The sequence below is a fragment of the Somniosus microcephalus genome, unplaced genomic scaffold, assembly GCF_052327205.1.
Source record: "Somniosus microcephalus isolate GS21.2 unplaced genomic scaffold, FLI_Smic_1.0 unresolved_chr2, whole genome shotgun sequence".
Lineage (NCBI taxonomy): Eukaryota > Metazoa > Chordata > Chondrichthyes > Squaliformes > Somniosidae > Somniosus > Somniosus microcephalus.
The window spans coordinates 23,587,767-23,611,565 of NW_028225180.1; the positions used below are offsets into that span (position 1 = coordinate 23,587,767).

General features: G+C 50.7%; 1 non-coding gene across 1 annotated transcript; it reads left to right on the forward strand.

Annotated features, from left to right (window-relative positions):
- The first annotated feature begins 13,113 nt into the window (after positions 1-13,113).
- On the forward strand, positions 13,114-13,186 carry trnat-ugu (transfer RNA threonine (anticodon UGU)). Its single transcript has one exon. It is a non-coding gene; the product is annotated as a tRNA-Thr (tRNA).
- Positions 13,187-23,799: the final 10,613 nt, after the last annotated feature.

Below are 23,799 nucleotides of genomic sequence, written 5' to 3' on the forward strand. Positions count from 1 at the left end.
GAGAGAGGGGGGGAAGAGAGAGGGGGGGAAGAGAGAGGGGGGGGGAAGAGAGAGGGGGGGAAGAGAGAGGGGGGGAAGAGAGAGGGGGGGAGAGAGGGGAGAGAGGGGGGGAAGAGAGAGGGGGGGAAGAGAGAGGGGGGGAAGAGAGGGGGGGGAAGAGAGAGGGGGGGAAGAGAGAGGGGGGGAAGAGAGAGGGGGGGAAGAGAGAGGGGGGGAAGAGAGAGGGGGGGAAGAGAGAGGGGGGGGAAGAGAGAGGGGGGGAAGAGAGAGGGGGAGGAAGAGAGAGGGGGGGAAGAGAGAGGGGGGGAAGAGAGAGGGGGGGAAGAGAGAGGGAGGGGGGGAAGAGAGAGAGGGGGGAGTGAGAGGGGGGAAGAGAGAGGGGGGGAAGAGAGAGGGGGGGGGAGAGAGAGGGGGAGAGAGGGCGGGGGAGAGAGAGGGAGGGGGGGGAAGAGAGAGGGGGGGGGAAGAGAGAGGGGGGGGATGAGAGAGGGGGGGGGAAGAGAGAGGGGGGGGGAAGAGAGAGGGGGGGGGAAGAGAGAGGGAGGAGGGGGGGGAAGAGAGAGGGAGGGAGGGGGGGAAGAGAGAGGGAGGGAGGGGGGGGGAAGAGAGAGTGGGACAGAGAGAGTGTGGGGAAAGGGGGGACAGAGAGTGTGGGGAAGGGGGGACAGAGAGTGTGGGGAAAGGGGGGACAGAGAATGTGGGGGAAAGGGGGGAGAGAGAGTCTGGGGAAAGGGGGAGAGAGAGTGTGGGGAGGACGAGAGAGTGTGGGGAAAGGGGGGACAGAGAGTGTGGGGAAAGGGGGGACAGAGAGTGTGGGGAAAGGGGGGAGAGAGAGTGTGGGGAAAGGGGGGGAGAGAGAGAGTGTGGGAAAGGGGGGAGAGAGAGTGTGGGGAAAGGGGGGAGAGAGAGTGTGGGGAAAGGGGGGAGAGAGAGTGTGGGAAAGGGGAGAGAGAGAGTGTGGGGAAAGGGGGGACAGAGAGAGTGTGGGGGAAAGGGGGGACAGAGAGTGTGGGGAAAGGGGGGACAGAGAGTGTGGGGAAAGGGGGGACAGAGAGTGTGGGGAAAGGGGGGAAGAGAGAGTGTGGGGAAAGGGGGAGAGAGAGTGTGGGGAAAGGGGAAGAGAGAGTGTGGGGAAAGGGGGGAGAGAGAGTGTGGGGAAAGGGGGGAGAGAGAGTGTGGGGAAAGGGGGGAGAGAGAGTGTGGGGAGGGAGAGAGTGTGGGGGAAAGGGGGGAGAGAGAGTGTGGGGAGAGAGAGAGTGTGGGGAAAGGGGGAGAGAGAGTGTGGGAGAGAGAGAGTGTGGGGAAAGGGGGGAGAGAGAGTGTGGGGAAAGGGGGGAGAGAGAGTGTGGGGAAAGGGGGGAGAGAGAGTGTGGGGAAAGGGGGGAGAGAGAGTGTGGGGAAAGGGGGGAGAGAGAGTGTGGGGAAAGGGGGGAGAGAGAGTGTGGGGAAAGGGGGGAGAGAGAGTGTGGGGAAAGGGGGACAGAGAGAGTGTGGGGAAAGGGGGGACAGAGAGTGTGGGGTAAGGGGGGACAGAGAGTGTGGGGAAAGGGGGGACAGAGAGTGTGGGGAAAGGGGGGACAGAGAGAGTGTGGGGAAAGGGGGGGACAGAGAGTGTGGGGAAAGGGGGGACAGAGAGTGTGGGGAAAGGGGGGACAGAGAGTGTGGGGAAAGGGGGAGAGAGAGTGTGGGGGAAAGGGGGAGAGAGAGGAGTGTGGGGAGACAGAGAGTGTGGGGAAAGGGGGGACAGAGAGTGTGGGGAAAGGGGGGACAGAGAGTGTGGGGAAAGGGGGGAGAGAGAGTGTGGGGAAAGGGGGGAGAGAGAGTGTGGGAAAAGGGGGGAGAGAGAGTGTGGGGAAAGGGGGGAGAGAGAGTGTGGGGAAAGGGGGGAGAGAGAGTGTGGGGAAAGGGGAGAGAGAGAAGTGTGGGGGAAAGGGGGGGACAGAGAGAGTGTGGGGAAAGGGGGGACAGAGAGTGTGGGGAAAGGGGGGACAGAGAGTGTGGGGAAAGGGGGGACAGAGAGTGTGGGGAAAGGGGGAGAGAGAGTGTGGGGAAAGGGGGAGAGAGAGAGTGTGGGGAGACAGAGAGTGTGGGGAAAGGGTGGACAGAGAGTGTGGGGAAAGGGGGGACAGAGAGTGTGGGGAAAGGGGGGAAAGAGAGTGTGGGGGAAAGGGGGGACAGAGAGTGTGGGGGAAAGGGGGGACAGAGAGTGTGGGGAAAGGGGGGACAGAGAGTGTGGGGAAAGGGGGGACAGAGAGTGTGGGGAAAGGGGGACAGAGAGTGTGGGGAAAGGGGGACAGGAGAGTGTGGGGAAAGGGGGAGAGAGAGTGTGGGGGAAAGGGGGAGAGAGAGTGTGGGAAAGGGGGAGAGAGAGTGTGGGGAAAGGGGGGAAGAGAGTGTGGGGAAAGGGGGAGAGAGAGTGTGGGGGAAAGGGGGGAGAGAGAGTGTGGGGAAAGGGGGAGAGAGAGTGTGGGGAAAGGGGGGGGAGAGAGAGTGTGGGGAAAGGGGGGGAGAGAGAGTGTGGGGAAAGGCGGGGTGAGAGAGTGTGTGGGGAAAGGGGGGAGAGAGAGTGTGGGGAAAGGGGGGACAGAGAGTGTGGGGAAAGGGGGAGAGAGAGTGTGGGGAAAGGGGGAGAGAGAGTGTGGGGAAAGGGGGAGAGAGAGTGTAGGGAAAGGGGGGACAGATAGTGTGGGGAAAGGGGGGACAGAGAGTGTGGGGAAAGGGGGAGAGAGAGTGTGGGCGAAAGGGGGGACAGAGAGTGTGGGGAAAGGGGGAGAGAGAGTGTGGGGAAAGGGGGAGAGAGAGTGTGGGGAAAGGGGGGGGAGAGAGAGTGTGGGGAAAGGGGGGGGAGAGAGAGTGTGGGGAAAGGGGGAGAGAGAGTGTGGGGAAAGGGGGGGGAGAGAGAGTGTGGGGAAAGGGGGAGAGAGTGTGTGGGGGAAGGGGGGGACAGAGAGTGTGGGGAAAGGGGGGACAGAGAGTGTGGGGAAAGGGGGAGAGAGAGTGTGGGGAAAGGGGGGACAGAGTGTGTGGGGAAAGGGGGAGAGAGAGTGTGGGGGAAAGGGGGAGAGAGAGTGTGGGGAAAGGGGGAGAGAGAGAGTGTGGGGAAAGGGGGGACAGAGAGTGTGGGGAAAGGGGGAGAGAGAGTGTGGGGAAAGGGGGGGGAGAGAGAGTGTGGGGAAGGGGGGGAGAGAGACTGTGGGGAAAGGGGGGAGAGAGAGTGTGGGGAAAGGGGGGAGAGAGAGTGTGGGGAAAGGGGGAGAGAGAGTGTGGGGAAAGGGGGAGAGAGAGTGTGGGGAAAGGGGGGTAGAGCGAGTTGTGGGGAAAGGGGGGAGAGAGAGTGTGGGGGAAAGGGGGAGAGAGCAGTGTGGAGGGAGAGAGAGGGGGAAAGGGGGAGAGAGAGTGTGGGGAAAGGGGGGAGATAGAGTGTGGGGAAAGGGGGGAGAGAGAGTGTGGGAAAGGGGGAGAGAGAGTGTGGGGAAAGGGGGGAGAGAGAGTGTGGGGAAAGGGGGGAGAGAGAGAGTGCGGGGAAGGGGGGAGAGAGAGTGTGGGGAAAGGGGGGAGAGAGCGTTGGGGAAAGGGGGGAGAGAGAGTGTGGGGAAAGGGGGAGAGAGAGTGTGGGGAAAGGGGGAGAGAGAGTGTGGGGAAAGGGGGAGAGAGAGTGTGGGGAAAGGGGGAGAGAGAGTGTGGGGAAAGGGGGAGAGAGAGTGTGGGGAAAGGGGGAGAGAGAGTGTGGGGAGGAAGGGGGAGAGAGAGTGTGGGGAGGAAAGGGGGAGAGAGAGTGTGGGAAGGAAAGGGGGAGAGAGAGTGTGGGGAGGAAAGGGGGATAGAGAGTGTGGGGAGGAAAGGGGGAGAGAGAGTGTGGGGAGGAAAGGGGGAGAGAGAGGTGTGGGGAGGAAAGGGGGAGAGAGATTGTGGGGAAAGGGGGGGGAGAGAGAGTGTGGTGAAAGGGGGGAGAGAGAGTGTGGGGAAAGGGGGGAGAGAGAGTGTGGGGAAAAGGGGGGAGAGAGAGTGTGGGGAAAGGGGGGAGAGAGAGTGTGGGGAAAAGGGGAGAGAGAGTGTGGGGAAAGGGGGAGAGAGAGTGTGGGAAAGGGGGAGAGAGAGTGTGGGGAAAGGGGGAGAGAGAGTGTGGGGAAAGGGGGAGAGAGAGTGTGGGGAAAGGGGGAGAGAGAGTGTGGGGAGGAAAGGGGGAGAGAGAGTGTGGGGAGGAAAGGGGGAGAGAGAGTGTGGGGAGGAAAGGGGGAGAGAGAGTGTGGGGAGGAAAGGGGGAGAGAGAGTGTGGGGAGGAAAGGGGGAGAGAGAGAGTGTGGGAGGAAAGGGGGAGAGAGAGTGTGGGGAGGAAAGGGGGGAGAGAGAGTGTGGGGAAAGGGGGGGAGAGAGAGTGCGGGGAAAGGGGGAGAGAGAGGGTGGGAAAGGGGGGAGAGAGAGTGTGGGGAAAGCGGGGGAGAGAGAGTGTGGGGAAAGGGGGGAGAGAGAGTGTGGGGAAAGGGGGAGAGAGAGTGTGGGGAAAGGGGGAGAGAGAGTGTGGGGAAAGGGGGGAGAGAGAGTGTGGGGAAAGGGGGGGAGAGAGAGAGTGTGGGGAAAGGGGGAGAGAGAGTGTGGGGAAAGGGGGAGAGAGAGTGTGGGGAGGAAAGGGGGAGAGAGAGTGTGGGGAGGAAAGGGGAGAGAGAGTGTGGGGAGGAAAGGGGAGAGAGAGTGTGGGGAGGAAAGGTGGAGAGAGAGTGTGGGGAGGAAAGGGGGAGAGAGAGTGTGGGGAAAGGGATAGAGAGAAGGGAAGGAGAGAGAGTGTGGGGAAAGGGAGAGAGAGTGTGGGGATAGAGAGAGGGGACAGAGAGAGGGGAGAGGGGAAAGGGAGAGAGTGTGGGGAAAGAGAGAGAGTGTGTGGGGAAAGGGAGAGAGAGAGTGGAAGGAGAGAGAGTGTGCGGAAAGGGATAGGGGGAGGGGAAGGAGAGAGAGTGTGGGGAAAGAGATAGAGAGAGGGGAAGGGGGAGAGAGTGTGGGGAAAGAAATAGAGAGAGGGGAAGGAGAGAGAGTCTGGGGAAAGGGATAGAGAGAAGGGAAGGAGAGAGAGTGTGGGGAAAGGGAGAGAGAGTGTGGGGAAAGGGAGAGAGAGTGTGGGGAAAGGGATAGAGAGAGTGGAAGGAGAGAGAGTGTGGGGAAAGGGATAGAGAGAGGGGAAGGAGAGAGAGTGTGGGGATAGAGAGAGGGGAAGGAGAGAGAGTGTGGGGAAAGGGATAGAGAGAGGGGAGAGGGGAAAGGGATAGAGAGAGGGGAAAGGTAGAGAGTGTGGGGAAAGAGATAGAGAGAGGGGAAGGAGAGAGAGTGCGGGGATAGAGAGAGTGGAAGGAGAGAGAGTGTGGGGAAAGGGATAGAGAGAGGGGAAGGAGAGAGAGTGTGGGGATAGAGAGAGGGGAAGGAGAGAGAGTGTGGGGAAAGGGATAGAGAGAGGGGAGAGGGGAAAAGGATAGAGAGAGGGGAAAGGGATAGCGAGAGGGGAAAGGGAGAGAGTGTGGGGAAAGAGATAGAGAGAGGGGAAGGAGAGAGAGTGTGGGGAAAGGGATAGAGAGAGTGGAAGGAGAGAGAATGTGGGGAAAGGGATAGAGGGAGGGGAAGGAGAGAGAGTGTGGGGAAAGAGATAGAGAGAGGGGAAGGAGAGAGAGTCTGGGGAAAGGGATAGAGCGAAGGGAAGGAGAGAGAGTGTGGGGAAAGGGAGAGAGGGTGTGGGGAATGGGAGAGAGAGTGTGGGGAAAGGGATAGAGAGCGTGGAAGGAGAGAGAGTGTGGGGAAAGGGATAGAGAGAGGGGAAGGAGGGAGAGTGTGGGGATAGAGAGAGGGGAAGGAGAGAGAGTGTGGGGAAAGGGATAGAGTGAGGGGAGAGGGGAAAGGGATAGAGAGAGGGAAAGGGAGAGAGTGTGGGGAAAGAGATAGAGAGAGGGGAAGGAGAGAGAGTGCGGGGGATAGAGAGAGTGGAAGGAGAGAGAGTGTGGGGAAAGGGATAGAGAGAGGGGAAGGAGAGAGAGTGTGGGGATAGAGAGAGGGGAAGGAGAGAGAGTGTGGGGAAAGGGATAGTGAGAGGGGAGAGGGGAAAGGGATAGAGAGAGGGGAAAGGGATAGAGAGAGGGGAAAGGGTGAGAGGTGTGGGAAATAGATAGAGAGAGGGGAAGGAGAGAGAGTGTGGGGAAAGGGATAGAGAGAGTGGAAGGAGAGAGAATGTGGGGAAAGGGATAGAGGGAGGGGAAGGAGAGAGAGTGTGGGGAAAGAGATAGAGAGAGGGGAAGGAGAGAGAGTCTGGGGAAAGGGATAGAGAGAAGGGAAGGGGAGAGAGAGGGGAAGGAGAGAGAGTGTGGGGAAAGGGATAGAGAGAGGGGAAGGAGAGAAAGTCTGGGGAAAGGGATAGAGAGAAGGGAAGGGGAGAGAGAGGGGAAGGAGAGAGAGTGTGGGGAAAGGGATAGAGAGAGCGGAAGGAGAGAGAGTGTGGGGAAAGGGATAGAGAGAGGGGAAGGAGAGAGAGTCTGGGGAAAGGGATAGAGAGAAGGGAAGGGGAGAGAGAGGGGAAGGAGAGAGAGTGTGGGGGAAGGGATAGAGAGGGCGGAAGGAGAGAGAGTGTGGGGAAAGGGATAGAGAGAGGGGAAGGAGAGAGAGTCTGGGAAAGGGATAGAGAGAAGGGAAGGAGAGAGAGTGTGGGGAAAGGGATAGAGAGAGGGGAAGGAGAGAGAGTGTGGGGAAAGGGATAGAGAGATGGGAAGGGGAGAGAGTGTGGGTGAAGTGGAGAGAGGGAAGGAGATAGAGGGAGGGGAAGGGGAGAGAGTGTGGGTGAAGTGGAGAGGGAAGGCAATAGAGGGAGGGGAAGTGGAGAGATGGAAGGAGAGAGGCGGAATGGGAGAGAGAGAGTTAAGCGGAGAGACAGAGTGAAAAAGAAGAGAGAGGGAGAAGAGAGGAGGGAGGAGGAGAGCGAGTGGAAGGGGAGAGAGAGGTGGATGGAGGAGGGGGAAATGAGAGAGGGGAAATGGGAGAGACAGATTGGGAAGGGAGAGGAGAGAGAAAAGGAAGGAAGGAGATAGAGAGAGGGAAGCAGAGAGACAGAGTGAGAAGGGGAGAGAGAGAGAAAGCGAGAGAGCGAGTGCAAGTCAGAGAGAGGGAGAGAGAGAGAAAGAGGGAGAAAGAGAGAGAGAGAGAGAGAATGTGAGAGAGAAAGTGAGAGTGAAAGTGAGAGAGAGTGTAAAAAGAGCAAGAGAGAAAGAGAGAGACAGTGAGAGAGAGTGAGAAAGGGAGAGAGAAAGTGATAGAGAATGTGATAGAGAAAGTGAGAGTAATAAAGCAAGAGAGATAGAATGTGAGTGAGAGAGAAAGTGTGCGAGAGAGAGAATGAGAAAGTGAGAACAAGAGAGATATAGAGAAAGGGATGGAGGGAGAGAAAATGAGAGATAGAGAAAGTGAGAGAGTGAAAGAGAGAGAAAGAGAGAGAGGAGGTAGCGAAAGTGAGAGAGAGAAATTGAGTGGGAGAGAAAGTGAGAGAGAGAGAGAGAAAGAGAGGAGAAAAAGAGAGAGAGAGAAAGTGAGAGAGAGAGAAAATGAGAGTGAGAAACAGAGAGTGAGAAAGAGAGTGTGAGAGAGAAAAAGAGAGAGAAAGTGAGAGAGGGAGAGCAAGTGAGAGAGCAATTGAGATAGTCAACGCGAGAGAGAGAGAAAGTGAGAGAGAAAGTGAGAGAGAGAGAGAAAGTGAGAGAAACTGAGAGAAAGAGAGAGAGAAAGTGACAGAGAAAAATTGAGAGAGAGAAAGAGAGAGAAGAGAGAGAAACTGAGAGAAAGAGAGAGAGAGAAAGTGACAGAGAAATTGAGAGAGAGAAAGAGAGAGGAGAGAGAGAAACTGAGAGAGAGAGAGAGAGAGAACAAGTGAGAGAGAGAGAGGTAAAATGAGAGTGAGAAACAGAGAGAAAGTGAGAGAGACACAGAGAAAAAGAGAAAGAGGTAGAAAGGGAGTGACAGAGACGACCAAAAACTCCCATACCTACTAGGGGAAGAGAGAAATTGTGTAACACTAGCGGCACACTATGTTACAGCTTGCCATAAACAGAGGGACAACCACTAAGTATAAGAAGAGAGTATATATAAATTATATGAAAGTATATTTATACACTCAGGGATATATCTGTTTATACACTGTATGGGTAAATCGGTATTTTTTGTGAACAAACATGAATGTTTTTCGATGCTTTGGCAACATAAGATGTAACTTGTCATGCCAATAAAGCGATTTGAATTGAATTGAATTGAATTGAATTGAGTGACAGAAAGATAGAGAGAAAGATAGAGAGAGAGTGGTAGAGACACAAAGAGGGAGAAATATAGAAAGAAGGAGGCAGAGAGACTGAGAGAGAGATAGAGTGTAACTGAGTTGCCTTGGGACGTTTTAGCATGGGAAAGTTGCTCTATTGTAGTTGTGAGGTGACTATTGAAGAGCCTGAGGCAGGTAACGGGGGATGAGACGCAATTTGAGTGGTGAACTGCGCCCTGCCTCATTCTTCAAACGCACAGCACTGTTCAATTCAATTCAATTCAAATCGCTTTATTGGCATGATGACAAGGTACATCTTATGTTGCCAAAGCATCGAAAAACATTCATGGTTGAACACATAAACACTGATCTATCCATACAGTGTAGAAACAGATATATCCCTGAGTGTATAAATATACATTCATATATAATTTGTATATACTCTTTTCTTATATTTAGTGATTGTCCCTCTGTTTATGGCAAGCTGTAACATAGTGTGCCGCTAAGGTTACACAATTTCTCTCTTCCCCTAATAGGTATGGGAGTTTATGGTCATCATTCAAATTTCTGAATTCCGGGCATATTTTTGTGAATTTTGGGTAGAAATTCTCCCTTTTGCCCTGATATTTTCTACAAGCTGTGAGGAAGTGCATCTCTGTCTCCACCACACCCTGACTGCAATGAGAACATATCCTGTCCTCTCTTGGTAGCCGGGTCTGCCTGTGTCTACCTTTTTCGATCGCCAGGCTATGCTCACTAAGCCTGTACATTGACAAGGTTTTTCTCAGTTTGTTATCCTTTACCACGGTCAGGTAATCAGCCATGTTGTGTTGCACTAATGGGAATGAGAGCAATTCTGTATCAGTGGCTCCATAGCTCAGGGGTTAGAGCACTGGTCTTGTAAGTCCAGGGGTCATGAGTTCAAATCTCAGTGAGGCCTGTGCAAAGTTAGTTTCTGTTTCTGACCTCGCCATTAATCCTCCACATGTTTTCTTTTAAGTATGAAACAGTTCAGAGACCATCCCAAGAACAGGCTCTCACTCCCCTCCCCCTCTCCTTCCATTCAAATCCCCTGTTCTCCCCTTCACCCTCTCGCTACACATTCCCCTCTCTCTCTCACATTATTCACCTCCTCTCTCTACCCTTCCCCCTCTCACTCCGTCCTTTCCTCTTGGGGAGACAAGAAGGCGGATAGGGAGAGTAAAGGGAAGGAGAGAGACTGTGGGTGAAGTGCAGAGAGGGCCAGAGATGGGGAAGGGGAGTGTGGGGAAAGGGATAGAGAGAGGGGAAGGAGAGAGAGAGTGGGGAAAGGGATAGAGAGAGGGGAAGGGGAGAGTGTGGGGAAAGGGATAGAGAGAGAGTGTGGGGGGAGAGTGTGGGGAAAGGGATAGAGAGAGAGTGTGGGGATAGAGAGAGAGTGTGGGGATAGAGAGAGGGGAAGGAGAAAGAGTGTGGGGAACGGGATAGAGAGAGGGGAAGGAGATGGAGAGAGGGGAAGGAAAGAGTGTGGGGAAGGAGAGAGAGTGTGGGGATAGAGAGAGGAGAAGGAGAGAGAGAGTGTGGGAGGAGAGAGAGTGTCAGGAAAGAGATAGAGAGAGTGTGGAGAAAGAGATCAAGAGGGGGAAGGAGGGAGAATGTGGGGGAAGGAGAGAGAGTGTGGGGAAAGGGACAGAGAGAGGGGAAGGAGAGAGAGTGTGGGGAAAGGGATAGAGAGAGGGGAAGGAGGGAGAGTGTGGGGAAAGGGATAGAGAGAGGGGAAGGAGGGAGAATGTGGGGAAAGGGAGAGAGAGTGTGGGGAAAGGGAGGGAGAGTGTGGGGAAAGGGAAGGAGAGTGTGGGGAGGGGAGAGAGAGAGTGTGCAGAAAGGGATAGAGAGAGGGGAAGGAGAGAGAGTGTGGGGAAAGGGAAGGAGAGAGACTGTGGGGAAATGGGAGACAGGGAAGGAGATGGAGAGATGGAAGGAGAGAGGTGGAATGGGAGAGAGGGAGAGAGAAAGAGAGAGGAGGTAGTGAAAGTGAGAGAGAGAAAGAGAAATAGAGAGAGGGAAAGTGATTGAGAGAGAAAGAGAGAGGTAGAAAGGGAGTGACAGAAAGATAGAGAGAGAGTGGTGGAGACACAAAGAGGGAGAAATATAGAAAGAAGGAGGCAGAGAGACTGAGAGAGAGATAGAGTGTAACTGAGTTGCCTTGGGACGTTTTAGTACGTGAAAGTTGCTCTATTGTTGTTGAGAGGTGACTATTGAAGAGCCTGAGGCAGGTATTGGGGGATGAGACACAATCTGAGTGGTGAACTGCGCCCTGCCTCATTCTTCAAACACACAGCACTAACTGGAATGAGAAGCAATTCAGTGCAGGTGGCTCCATAGCTCAGGGGTTAGAGCAGTAGTCTTATTTAAACCAGGGGTCGTGAGTTCAAATCTCACTGGTGCCTCTGCAAATTTGTTAATTCACAACATGTTTACTTTTAAGTATGAAACAGCTCCGAGACCAACAAGAGAACAGGCTCTCGCTCCCTTCCCAATCTCCATCTCTCTCCCTCCTTCCGTTCAATTCCCCTGTACTCCCCTCTTTGCCTGCCTCGCTCTCACCACATCTCTCCCCTTTCCTCTCTCACTCTGTCCTTTCCTCTTGGGGAGAGTAGAAGGAGGAGGATGGGGAGAGAAGAGGTGAAGGGATAGAGAGAGGGGAAGTGGACAGCTGGAAGGAGGGAGGCAGAAAGCGGTAAGACAGCGTGAGGAGAGAAGAGAAAGAAGAGGGAGGAGAATGAGGGGAAAGGGAAAGAGAGGTGGGAATTGGAGAGGGGGGATGCCGAGAGCGGCAAGGTGAGATAGAGCGAGGGGAAGGGGAGAAGGAGGCAGATGGAGGAGGGGGAAATGAGAGAGGGGGAAACAGGGGAGACAAAGTGGGAAGAGAGAGAAGGGGAGGGAAGGAGATAGAGGCAAGAGAGAGTGACAGAGTTAGAAAGGGAGGGAAGAGAAGAATGAAGGGAAGGGGTGAGAGGGAAGGAGATAGAGAGAGGGGAAGTGTAGGGGTTCGCAAAATTCCCCTATTTTCCTTGAAGATCGGGAAATATTGGTCCACATCGTGGTTGAAGAATTATGTGTTTTGAATTGCCTCTGGGTTGGATCAATGTTTTTAAAGCATACTCAGAGCCACGAAAGACTGCTCTGAGATGGACAGCACGTGGACAACACCAGAATCAAGGGGTTCTGTGGAAAAATTCGCACACATTAAGACAGTACATTTGATTTGAATTTGTGCCCTTGAGCCTGGTGAATCACAAAAAGGTTTTCAAATGGCCGTCAGAAAGCATTGGGCAAGAACAGTGCGGCTTGGAAAAGCAGCTTGTACAGCTTGTAATGTGTCTGTGTGAAAGACCTGTCAATCAAACCAGGGAGTTTCCCTTTTGTGGAGAGGCAAGGTTTGTTTATATGAAACTGCAGGATGTTGATTTACTTCAGGGATTAGCCCACTTGAACCGAAACCGCAGAACAATTGGCTTCTATTTACACAGAAATCCAAACCCATTCAAAGCACTTACACACAATAGATACATCTAAACTCAGGAAAAAGGACTTTTGATATGCAACAGTTCAGGAATGAATGGGTTTTTGAATCACCCAATTCTAAACAATAAGGCAGTTGGATTCCCTTTTGTTTTAGCCCAGGTGAACTCTGGATGTGGGCGGGTACACTTCGGCCCCAGAGTGCAGACACATTAAATCGCTCACTTTGAATCAGCCAGTCATGGCTTTCTTTTGTGTATTGGAACTTTTGGGCGCGAATTTTGCACACAGACCTTTTCAGCGCCAAACAGGAGTTGGCAGGATATAAAAGATAGCTCCTGAGAAGCTATCTCTCTCTCTTACTTCGCTGGACCACAGGTGAGCAGGTTTTCTGGCTCCTCAGCAAGGCAGCCTAGTCAGGAGTTAGCGGGGGTGGTGATTTAGGGGAAATTGCTAAGATTGTTTAATCAACATTGTAGCCATCAATCCCTCGTTTTTGCCATCTGCCTTCCCCCATTTAAGCAATTTTACTGTAATTACTGTGTTCATGTGGTATAGTTTAAATTTGATTACAGTTTCTTTAGGTTAATAAAGTTTGACTTTCTCACACCCAGACCTGTTGTCCGCTTTTAATATATCATTAATTATAAGTCCTTCAGTCAGAACTGGAAGGTGGGGTAGCGATTCGAAAACGCTGTTTGAATTGGTTTAAGGATAGCAGGCAAAGGCTGCTGACCAGGTAAATTACCGTAAACCAGGTAAAAGGTTGGAATTGGTCAGGGTGCGGGCAAAGCTGCCTGACCAGGCACATTACCGTAAACCAGTTAAAAGATGCCCCCCTACAGAAGGAGAGAGGTGGAAGGGGGCAAGAGACAGAGTGAGAAGGGGAGAGAGCGGGAAAGTGGAGAGTGTGAGAGAATAGATGAGAGAAGGGCGGATGGAGGAAGAGCAATGAGACTGAGGAAGGGCGAAGGGGAGAGAGAGTAAAAGTAACAGAGAGGGAGAGAGAAAGAGAGAGAAAGTGAGAGCGCCACAGAGAAAAAGAGAAAGAGCTAGAAAGGGACAGAGAGTGACAGAAAGATAGAGAGAGAGTGGTAGAGACACAAAGAGGGAGAAATATAGAAAGAAGGAGGCAGAGAGACTGAGAGAGATAGAGTGTAACTGAGTTGCCTTGGGACGTTTTAGTACGTGAAATTTGCTCTATTGTTGTTGAGAGGTGACTATTGAAGAGACTGAGGCAGGTATCGGGGGATGAGACACAATCTGAGTGGTGAACTGCGCCCTGCCTCATTCTTCAAACACACAGCACTAACTGGAATGAGAAACGCTCCAGTGCAGGTGGCTCCATAGCTCAGTGGTTAGAGCACTGGTCTTGTAAACCAGGGATCGTGAGTTCAAATCTCACTGGGCCCTCTGCAAATTTGTTAATTCACAGCATGTTTACTTTTAAGTATGAAAAAGCTCTCAGGCCAACACAAGAACAGGCTCTCTCGCCCTTCCCAATCTCCACCTCTCCTTCCATTCAATTCCCCTGTACTCCCCCTCTTTGCCTGTCTCTCTCTTCCTTACCCCTCTCTCTACCTATCTCGCCTCTCTCTACATTTTCCCCTCTCTCTCACCACTTCCCTTCCTCCTACTCTCTCTCCTTTCCTCTCTCTTTCCCCCTCTCACTCTGTCCTTTCCACTTGGGGAGAGTCGAAGGAGGAAAGGGAGAGGAGGATGGGGAGAGAAGAGGCGAAAGGGAGAGAGCGTGTGTAGGGGAGAGAGAAAAGGGAAGGAAATAGAGAGAGGGGAAGTGGAGAGCTGGAAGGAGAGAGGTGGGAAGCGGAGAGACAGCGTGAAAAGAGGAGAGAGGGAGAGAAGAGAAAGAAGAGGGAGGGAGAACGAGGGGAGAGAGAGGCGGTTGGAGGAAGGGGGGATGCTGAGAGTGGGAAGGCGAGATAGAGCGAGGGGAAGGGGAGAGAGAGGAAGGGGGAGTCGGAGAGGGGGATGCCGAGAGCGGGAAGGGGAGAGAGAGGCAGATGGAGGAGGGGGAAATGAGAGAGGGGAAACAGGGGAGACAAAGTGGGAGGGGAGGGAAGGAGATCGAGGGAAGAGGGAGTGAGAGAGAGTGACAGAAAGATAGAGAGAGAGTGGTAGAGACACAAAGAGTGAGAAATATAGAAAGAAGGAGGCAGAGAGACTGAGAGAGAGAGAGTGTAACTGAGTTGCCTTGGGAGGTTTTAGTACGTGAAAGTTGCTCTATTGTTGTTGAGAGGTGACTATTGAAGAGCCTGAGGCAGGTATCGGGGGATGAAACACAATCTGAGTGGTGAACTGCGTCCTGCCTCATTCTTCAAACACACAGCACTAACTGGAATGAAAAGCAATACAGTATTCATGGCTCCATGGCTTAGGGGTTAGAGCATGTTCTTGTAAACTGTAGGGGTTGTGAGTTCAAATCTCACAGGTGCCTGTGCAAATTTGTTAATTCACAATATGTTTACTTTTAAGTATGAAGGAGCTCCGAGACCAACACAAGAACAGACACTCTCTCCCTTCCCAATCTCCACCTCTCCCTCTCCTTCCGTTCAATTCCCCTGTACTCCCCCTCTTTGCCTGTCTCTCTCTTCCTTACACATCCCCCTTGCTATTTAACCCTAATAAGAACATAAGAAGCAGGAGTAGGCCATACGGCCCCTTGGGCCTTCTCCGCCGTTCAATAGGATCATGGCTGATCTGAACCTAGACTCACGTCCACTTCCCTGCCCGCTCCCTGTAACCCCTAATTCCCTTATCAGCTAGGGAACTGTTTATCTCCATTTTAAATTTATTTAATGTCGCAGCTTCCACAGCTCTCTGAGGTAGCAAATTCCATAGATTTACTACCCTCTGAGTGAAGAAGTTTCTCCTCATCTCAGTTTTAAAAGGGCAGCCCCTTATTCTAAGATGATGCCCCCTAGTTCTAGTCTCACCCATCAGTGGAAACATCCTCACCGCATCCACCCGATCAAGCCCCCTCACAATCTTCTATGTTTCGATAAGTTCGTCTCTCATTCTTCTGAATTCTAATGAGTAGAGGCCCAACCTACTCAACCTTTCCTCATAAGTGAAGCCCCACATCTCTGGAATCAACCAAGTGAACCTTCTCGGAACTGCCTCGAGGGCAAGTATATATTTTCTTAACTATGGAAACCAAAACTGTACGCAGTATTCCAGGTGTGGCCTCACCGGTACCCTTTATAACTGAAGCAAGACTTCCCTGCTTTTATACTCCATTCCCCGTGCAATAAAAGCCAAGATTCCATTGGCCTTCCTGATCACCTGCTGTACCTGCATACTAACCTTCTGTGTTTCATGCACCAGGACCCCCAGATCCCTTTGTACTGTAGCACTTTGCAGTTTCTCTCCATTTAGATAAGAACTTGCTCTTTGATTTTTTCTGCCAAAGTGCATAACCTCACACTTTCCAACATTAGATTCCATCTGCCATATTTCTGCCCACTGACATAGCCTGTCTATGTCCTTTTGCAGGTTTTTTATGTCCTCCTCACTCACTGCTTTCCCTCCCATCTTTGTATCATCTGCAAACTTGGATATGTTGCACTTGGTCCCCTCCTCCAAATCGTTAATATAGATTGTAAAGAGTTGGGGTCCCAGCACTGACCCCTGTGGAACACCACTAGTTACTGATTGACAACCCGAGAATGAACCATTTATCCCAACTCTCTGTTTTCTGTTAGATAGCCAATCTTCCACCCATGCCAGTATATTACCCCCAATCCCGTGATTTTTTTAATCTTGTGCAATAATCTTTTGTGTGGCACCTTGTCAAATACCTTTTGGAAGTCCAAATACACTCCATCCACTGGTTCCCCTTTATCCACCCTATTTGTTACGTCCTCAAAGAATTCGAGCAAATTTGTCAAACATGACTTCCCCTTCATAAAACCATGCTGACTCTGTCCGATTAAATTATGCTTATCCAAATGTCCTGTTACTGCGTTCTTAATAATGGACTCCAACATTTTACCAAGCACAGATGTTAGGCTAACTGGTCTATAGTTTCCAGCCTTTTGTCTACCTCTCATTTTAAATAAGGGCGTTACATTAGCAGTTTTCCAATCTGCTGGGACCTTTCCTGAATCCAGGGAGTTTTGGAAAATTACCACCAATGCATCCGCAATCCCTACCGCTACTTCTCTCAAGACCCTAGGATGTAAGCCATCAGGTCCAGGGGATTTATCCGCCTTTAGTCCCATTATCTTACTGAGTACCATCTCCTTAGTGATTTTAATCATGTTTAGCTCCTCCCCCCCTATAGCCCCCTGTTTGTCCAGTGTTGGGATATTTTTAGTGTCCTTTACTGTAAAGACTGATACAAAATATTTGTTCAGCGTTTTTGCCATCTCCATGTTCCCCACCACTAATTTCCCGGTCTCGTCCTCTAAGGGACCAACATTCACTTTAGCCACCCTTTTTCTTTTTATATAGCTGCAGAAACTCTTGCTTTCTGTTTTTATGTTTATTGCTAGTTTACTTTCATAATCTATCTTCCCTTTCTTAATTAATCTTTTAGTTATTCTTTGCTGGCTTTTAAATGCTTCCCAATCTTCTATCCTCCCACTAGATTTGGCTACTTTATATGTCCTTGTTTTCAGTCGGATACTATCCTTTATTACTTCACTTAGCCACGGATGGCTGTCTTTTCTTTTACGCCCCTTTTTCCTCAGTGGAATATATTTTTCTTGAAAGTTGTGAAATATCTCCTTGAATGTACACCACTGCTCATGTACCGTCTTACACCTTAATCTATTTTCCCAGTCCACTTTAGTCAACTCTGCCCTCATACCTTCATAGTCTCCTTTATTTAAGCTTAATATGCTGGTTTCAGATCCAACTCTCTCACCCTCCAACTGAATTTGGAATTCAACCATGTTATGATCACTCATTCCAAGGGGATCCTTTCCTGGGACATTTTTTATTAATCCTGTCTCATTACACAGCACCAGATCTAAGATTGCCTGCCCCCTGGTTGGTTCAGTAACATACTGCTCAAGGAACCCATCCCTAATGCACTCTATAAACTCTTCCTCAAGGCTGCCCTGCCCAATTTGATTTGTCCAGTCAATATGAAAGTTAAAATCCCCCATGATTATAGCTGTTCCCTTATTACAAGCCCCAACTATTTCCTGATTTATACTCCGACCAATAGAGTTGCAACTGTTAGGAGGCCGATAGACTACGCCCAATGGTGACTTTTTCCCCTTATTATTCCTTATCTCCACCCAAACTGTTTCACTATCCTGATCCTTTGACCTAATATCATTTCTCACTATTGCAGTGATTCCATCCTTTATTAACATAGCCACCCCACCTCCCTTTCATTCCTGTCTGTCCTTCCTAATTGTCAAATACCCCTGGATGTTTCGTTCCTAGTCATGGTCACCTTGCAGCCATGTTTCTGTAATGGCCACCAGATCATACCCATGTGTAGTTATTTCTACCATCAACTCGTCTATTTTGTTACGAATGCTGCATGCATTCAGATAAAGAACTTTTAAATATGTTTTGTGTCAATTTATTCCTGCTTTTACCCCCTTTACTACTTTACCTTTAGCTTTATACATTCTGTCCCTTCCTGACACGCTCTGGTTATTAATTCCCCCACTGCTACCTTGCTCTATTGCCGTCTCTGCTGACATTTTATTTTTCGCTCTCTTGAAACCTCCCCCCCACTAATTAGTTTAAAGCCCTCTCTACAGCCCTAGTTATTCAATTCGCCAGAATTCTAGTCCCAGCACTGGCCAAGTGAAGTCTGTCCCAACGGAACAGCTCTCTCCCGTCCCAGTACTGGTGCCAGTGTCCCAAGAAGCAAAACCCATTTCTCCCACACCAGTCTTTGAGCCACGCATTTAACTCTCTGATTTTATTTACCCTAGCCAAATTTGCTCGTGGCTCAGGTAGTAATCCAGAGATTATTACCCTTGTGGTTCTGTTTCTTAATTTGGCCCCTAGCTGCTCATACTCCCTCAGCAGAACCTCTTTCCTTGTCCTATCTATGTCATTGGTACCAACATGGACCACGACAACTGGATCCTCCCCCTCCCACTCCAAGTTTCTCTCTAGCCCAGAGGAGATGTCCTTAACCCTAGCACCGGGTAGGCAACACAGCCATCGGGACTCTCGCTCTCAGCTGCAAAGAACCCTCTCTCTCCCTCCGCCTCTCTCTCACCTTCCCCACCTCCACTTCACCTCCGCTATGGACACTTTCCCCTCTCTCTCACCACTTCCCTTCCTCCTACTCTCTACCCTTTCTTCTCTCTTTCCCCCTCTCACTCTGTCCTTTCCTCTTGGGGAGAGTAGAAGGAGGAAAGGGAGAGGAGGATGGGGAGAGAGTGTGTAGGGGAGAGAGAAAAGGGAAGGAGATAGAGAGAGGGGAAGTGGAGAGCTGGAAGGAGAGCGGTGGGAAGCGGAGAGACAGCGTGAAAAAAGGAGAGAGGACGAGAGGAGGAAGGGAGAACGAGGGGAAGGGGAGAGACAGGCGGATGGAGGAGGGGGAAATGAGAGAGGGGAAACAGAGATAGAGGGAAGAGTGAGTGACAGAGTTAGAAGGGGAGAGGGGGAGGGAAGAGAAGAATGAAGGGAAGGGGAAAGAGGGAAGGAGGTAGAGAAAGGGGAAGGAGAGAGGTGGAAGGGGGGAAGAGATAGACTGAGAAGGGGAGAGAGCGAGAGAATAGATGAGAGAAGGGCAGATGGAGGAAGAGCAATGAGACTGAGGAAGGGCGAAGGGGAGAGAGAGAGAGTAACAGTAACAGAGAGGGAGAGAGAAAGTGAGAGAGACACAGAGAAAAAGAGAAAGAGGTAGAAAGGGAGTGACAGAAAGATAGAGAGAGAGTGGTAGAGACACAAAGAGGGAGAAATATAGAATGAAGGAGGCAGAGAGACTGAGAGAGAGATAGAGTGTAACTGAGTTGCCTTGGGATGTTTTAGTACGTGAAAGTTGCTCTATTGTTGTTGAGAGGTGACTATTGAAGAGCCTGAGGCAGGTATCGGGGGATGAGATACAATCTGAGTGGTGAACTGCGCCCTGCCTCATTCTTCAAATGCACAGCACTAACCGGAATGAGAAGCAATCTAGTACAGGTGGCTCCATAGCTCAGGGGTTAGAGCACTGGTCTTGTTAAACCAGGGGTCGTGAGTTCAAATCTCACTGGGGCCTGTGCAAATTTGTTTATTCACAGCATGTTTACTTTTAAGTAAGAAACTGCTTTGAGACCAACACGAGAACAGGCTCTCTTGCCCTCTCGCCCTTCCCAATCCCTCTCTTTCCGTTCAATTCCCCTGTACTTCCCCCTCTTTGCCTGTCTCTCTCTTCCTTACCCTTCACCCTCTCTCTACACATCCCCCTCGTTATCTTCTCTCATCTGCCCCAACTCCCATTCACCTCCTCTCTCTACACTTTCAGTGCGGGGCCTGTGTTCTGGGGCCCTGTGTTCAGTGCGGGCCCTGTGTTCAGTGAGGGCCCTGTGTTCAGTGCGGGCCCTGTGGTTCAGTCTAGGCCCTGTGTTCAAAGCGGGCCCTGTGTTCAGTGAGGGCCCTGTGTTCAGTGGGGGCACCGTCTTCAGTGTGGGCCCTTTGTTCTGTGCGGGCCCTGTGTTCAGTGTTGTTGTGTCGGTACCTTTTTACCTAGACACAATTAGAACTCAGAAGTTCAAACACGAAGTGCTTTATTGGAAGGGAAAGGGAAGTTCTGGAGAGCTCCGAACAAAGAGAGCTAAACTTAACCAAGAGAACACCCAACCATTTATCTGCTGTGACAGCGCCACCACAGGTGGGAGGAGAACACACAATACATAACATATTCCTCCCCTCTTAAATGGAAGGTCCACATTATTCCTCAACAGGTAAGTTACTTTCAATGCACTCAACTAACCTAGGGTAGAGGTAGACTGCCTCAACCCCTGACTTTACCCTGGGGTTTATTCTGCCCCAGTCTTGTGGGTAAGTCACCAAGCCTACAGATCCAAGCGTCTTGGAGGCCGCCGCTCTCTGTCAGGATACCGGCGGTCATCGCTGGCTTCCACAGCAGTAGGCATTGACACAGGCCTAGATAGAGAAGGTGCCTGCGTCAGTCGAAAGTCAGGTGTTTGCACAGCTGGAACAGTCTCTTTGACTTCCTGTGTTGGAGAAGAGCACTGTGGCAAAGGATGCTGGTTTGCGGTATCATCCGGAAACAGTTCAGGCCAACCAGCCGTTGGAGCCTCTGTGGCTGTTTCTGCTCCTAGCAACAGTTGATCTGTGTGTCTTTTCCAGATGACATCCTCAGCAGTCTCAACCATGTAAGACACAGGGCCTGTCTGCGCGATCACCATAGCAGGAACCCATTTCGGTCCAGTGTTGTAGTTTCGAGCTAGGACGTGCTCTCCCGGATGAAACCTTCTCTCTCTTTTCAACTTCAGCTTGTTGTTGATGATGGACAACCTGCTCTGCCCTTGGAGGTTTAAGCAAGTCAAAACTTGTCCGCAACTGCCTCTTCATCATGAGCGAAGTGGGGGAAGTTTTGGTTGTGGCATGCGGCTTGTTCCTGTAGGACAACAGGAAGCTGTCCAGACGTTGGTGGATTGAGCCCTGACCTTGCGATGCCTTCAAGGCGTGCTTCAAAGATTGCACGAACCTTTCTGCCTGGCTGTTAGTAGAGGGAAGATAGGGCGCAGACCTGATGTGTTGGACACCATTCACATGCAGGATGGTTGCAAACTCCTGTGATACAAATTGTGGACCGTTGTCACTTACGAGTTGTTCTGGTGAGTTATAACGGCTGAACATCTCACCAAGTTTCTCAATTGTTTTCTCTGCCGTGGTAGGCCTCATCACAGCGACCTCCGGCCACTTGCTACGAGCGTCCACAACCACCATAAACATCTTCTCTTCGAAAGTGTTACGTCCGTGAATGATTGAGACACGGACTAGCAGGAGAGAAAACAAACAGGACTTTACTGGTGAAAGGCATAAACGAAACTAAACAACAGAGGCTCTCTAGCGCCTTTTATACAGGGGTAGCCACTGCCGGTAATGCAGTCTGAGATCAGTTATTCTCTTAAAGGTACACACACAACAATTCCTCCCCTTTTAGGTAAACAGTACATAACATTCATTTAACAAATAAATGATAACGAATTACAATCACAATTACTGTTGCTAGATACATTGGTTAAGTTTAAGCAATTATAAGTTCAGTCTTTGAGGAGGCTTCCTAATTCTGTCTGGATAATGCCTCTTTGGAGTATCAGGTTCTTCTGGCAATGTTGAGTCGGAATCAATGTCGTTGTTTGGTTCATCTGCTTCCAATATTATCGGTTCTGCGGTAGCTGCAATTGGAACATCGATTTCATTACCAGGTGTATCAGATCGTGGTGTGGAGTTTATATTTTCCAGTGACTCTAGAATCTGGTCAGCATGGCGTCTTACAATGCTCTCCCCAACGTCCACGGTATACATGAGAGGTCCTTGTCGTGTACAAATCGTTCCTGGCTGCCATTTCTCAGTGCAGTAGTCCCGGGCCAAAACTGGTTGACCTATCTTAAAACTCCTGGTCGGCCTTTCATTCATATTCTGAAACTGCCTGTTCTCCACATCTCTTCGGACGTTTGGCTTAACCAAATCCAAGCGGCATCGTAGTCTTCGATTGAAGAACATCATGGCTGGAGTTTGGTTGGTAACCGCATGTGTCGCATTCTGGTAGGCAAACAAGAAGTTGTCCACCTTGTGTTGTCGGGGTATATCTTCATTACACATTGCCTTGATAGCCTCCTTGAATGTTTGGACAAACCTCTCGGCCAATCCGTTAGTGGCTGGATGATATGGGGCAGATGTGTAATGCTTAACACCATTGTTCTTTAAGAACCTCCGGAACTCTTCAGACACAAACTGTGGTCCATTGTCAGAGCAAATCTGTTCAGGCAGCCCATTCCTGGCGAATATGGTTCGTAAAACTGCGATAGTTTTTTCCGTGGTGGTTGAGGACGTTTTTATTACCTCTGGCCACTTTGAATGTGCATCCACTGCAATTAAAAACATCGAGCCCATGAAGGGACCAGCAAAATCAACGTGCACCCTTTGCCATGGAGATGAGGGCCACTCCCATGGATGCAGAGGAGCTTGTGGTGGGGCGTTTTGGACCTTCTGGCATCCTGCACAGCTCTTGGTCATCTCTCCGATTTCTCTATCGATTCCCGGCCACCACACAAACGCTCTGGCTAAGCTCTTCATTTTTACCCCACCCAGATGACCCTCATGAAGCTCATTGAGCTCTCTATCTGTCAACTTAGGTGGAATTACTACTCTGGATCCACACATCAAGGTTCCTCTGCACACTGACAGCTGTTATCTTCTTGACGAAAATGCTGGCAGCAGTGGTTCGCTATGTGCTGGCCATCCCTTCACCATTAAATCATAGACCCGTGATAGTGTCGGGTCATTCCGTGTTTCCTTTTCTATGTTTGCATTCGTCACAGGGAGACATTCGACTATGGTCGAGTGGAATAACTCCATTGGATCCACTGCAAGGTCTTCTTCTTCCACCGTCGGCAACGGTAGACGTGACAATCCATCAGCATTTCCATGCTGTTTAGTTCCCCTGTACTCGATGTCATATTGGTGTGCCCCTAGGAAAAGGGACCATCGCTGCAGCCGTTGTGCTGTCATTATCGGGACGCCCTTCTGAGGGTTGAAAATGGAGACAAGAGATTGATGATCGGTTAGTAGAGTAAATTTTTGACCGTGCAGATAGTGATTGAACTTCTTCACCCCCCACACTAGGCTGAGGGCCTCTCTGTCAATCTGGGCGTAGTTACGCTCGGCAGAAGTTAACGAGCGTGACGCAAAAGCTATCGGCCTCTCCAAGCCATCAAGGAATTTATGTGACAGTACCGCCCCAATGCCGTAGGGAGACGCATCACATGCCAGCCTGATTGGCAGTGCTGGGTTGTAGTGAGCCAATACTTCCTTCGAAATGATTAAGTCCTTACTCTTCTGAAAAGCACGTTTACAATCATCGCTCCATTTCCATGCTACCCCCGTTCGTAGCAGGGCATTCAGTGGATGCAGAATTGTCGACAAATTCGGCAAAAACTTATGATAGTAATTCACCAACCCGAGGAATGACGTCAGTTGCGACACATTTTCAGGCGCTGGGGCCTTAACAACCGCTTCAATTTTGTCAGGGGACTTATGTAACCCCTCTTCATCAATCACATGGCCACAATACGATATCTGTTTCTTAAAAAATTCGCACTTGGGGCGGTTGGCTCGCAGCCCATGTTCTCGTAGTCTAGTGAGCACCTGTTCTAGATTGTTAAGGTGTTCACTGTCATCTTCACCTGTTACAAGGATGTCGTCCAAGTAACACTGAGTCCCCGGAATCCCTTGCAGGACTTGTTCCATCGCTCTTTGCCATATCGCCGGAGCCGATGCTACTCCGAATACCAATCGATGATACTGGTAAAGACCTTTGTGAGTGTTTATCGTGAGATACTTCCTAGAGGACTCTTCAACCTCCATCTGCAAATATGCTTGTGCTAGGTCAATTTTTGTAAAACGCTTCCCTCCAGACAGTGAGGCGAAGATGTCTTCTATCCTTGGAAGAGGATATTGTAATGTGTGAAGGACAGGGTTCACCGTCACCTTGAAATCCCCACAGATGCGAATCTTCCTTGGCTCTCCGGACTTATTGCTTAACGTTTTCTTCATGACAGGAACGATGGGTGTCGCCCACTCGCTCCAGTCGACCTTAGACAACACGCCCGCCTTCTCCAGATTCTCCAGCTCTGCCTCGACAGCTGGACGAATTGCATATGGTACCGGTCTCGCTTTGAAAAACTTGGGAACTGCATTCTCCTCTATTTTTAACGAGGCGGTTACGCCTTTAAGCATGCCCAGTTCTTGTTGAAATACCTCTTTGGCATTAGCTAAGATTGTTGACAATCGTCCAGGAGTGACGTCTTCATCTTTTTTTACCATCCACCGTCGTTGCATGAATGGAATGC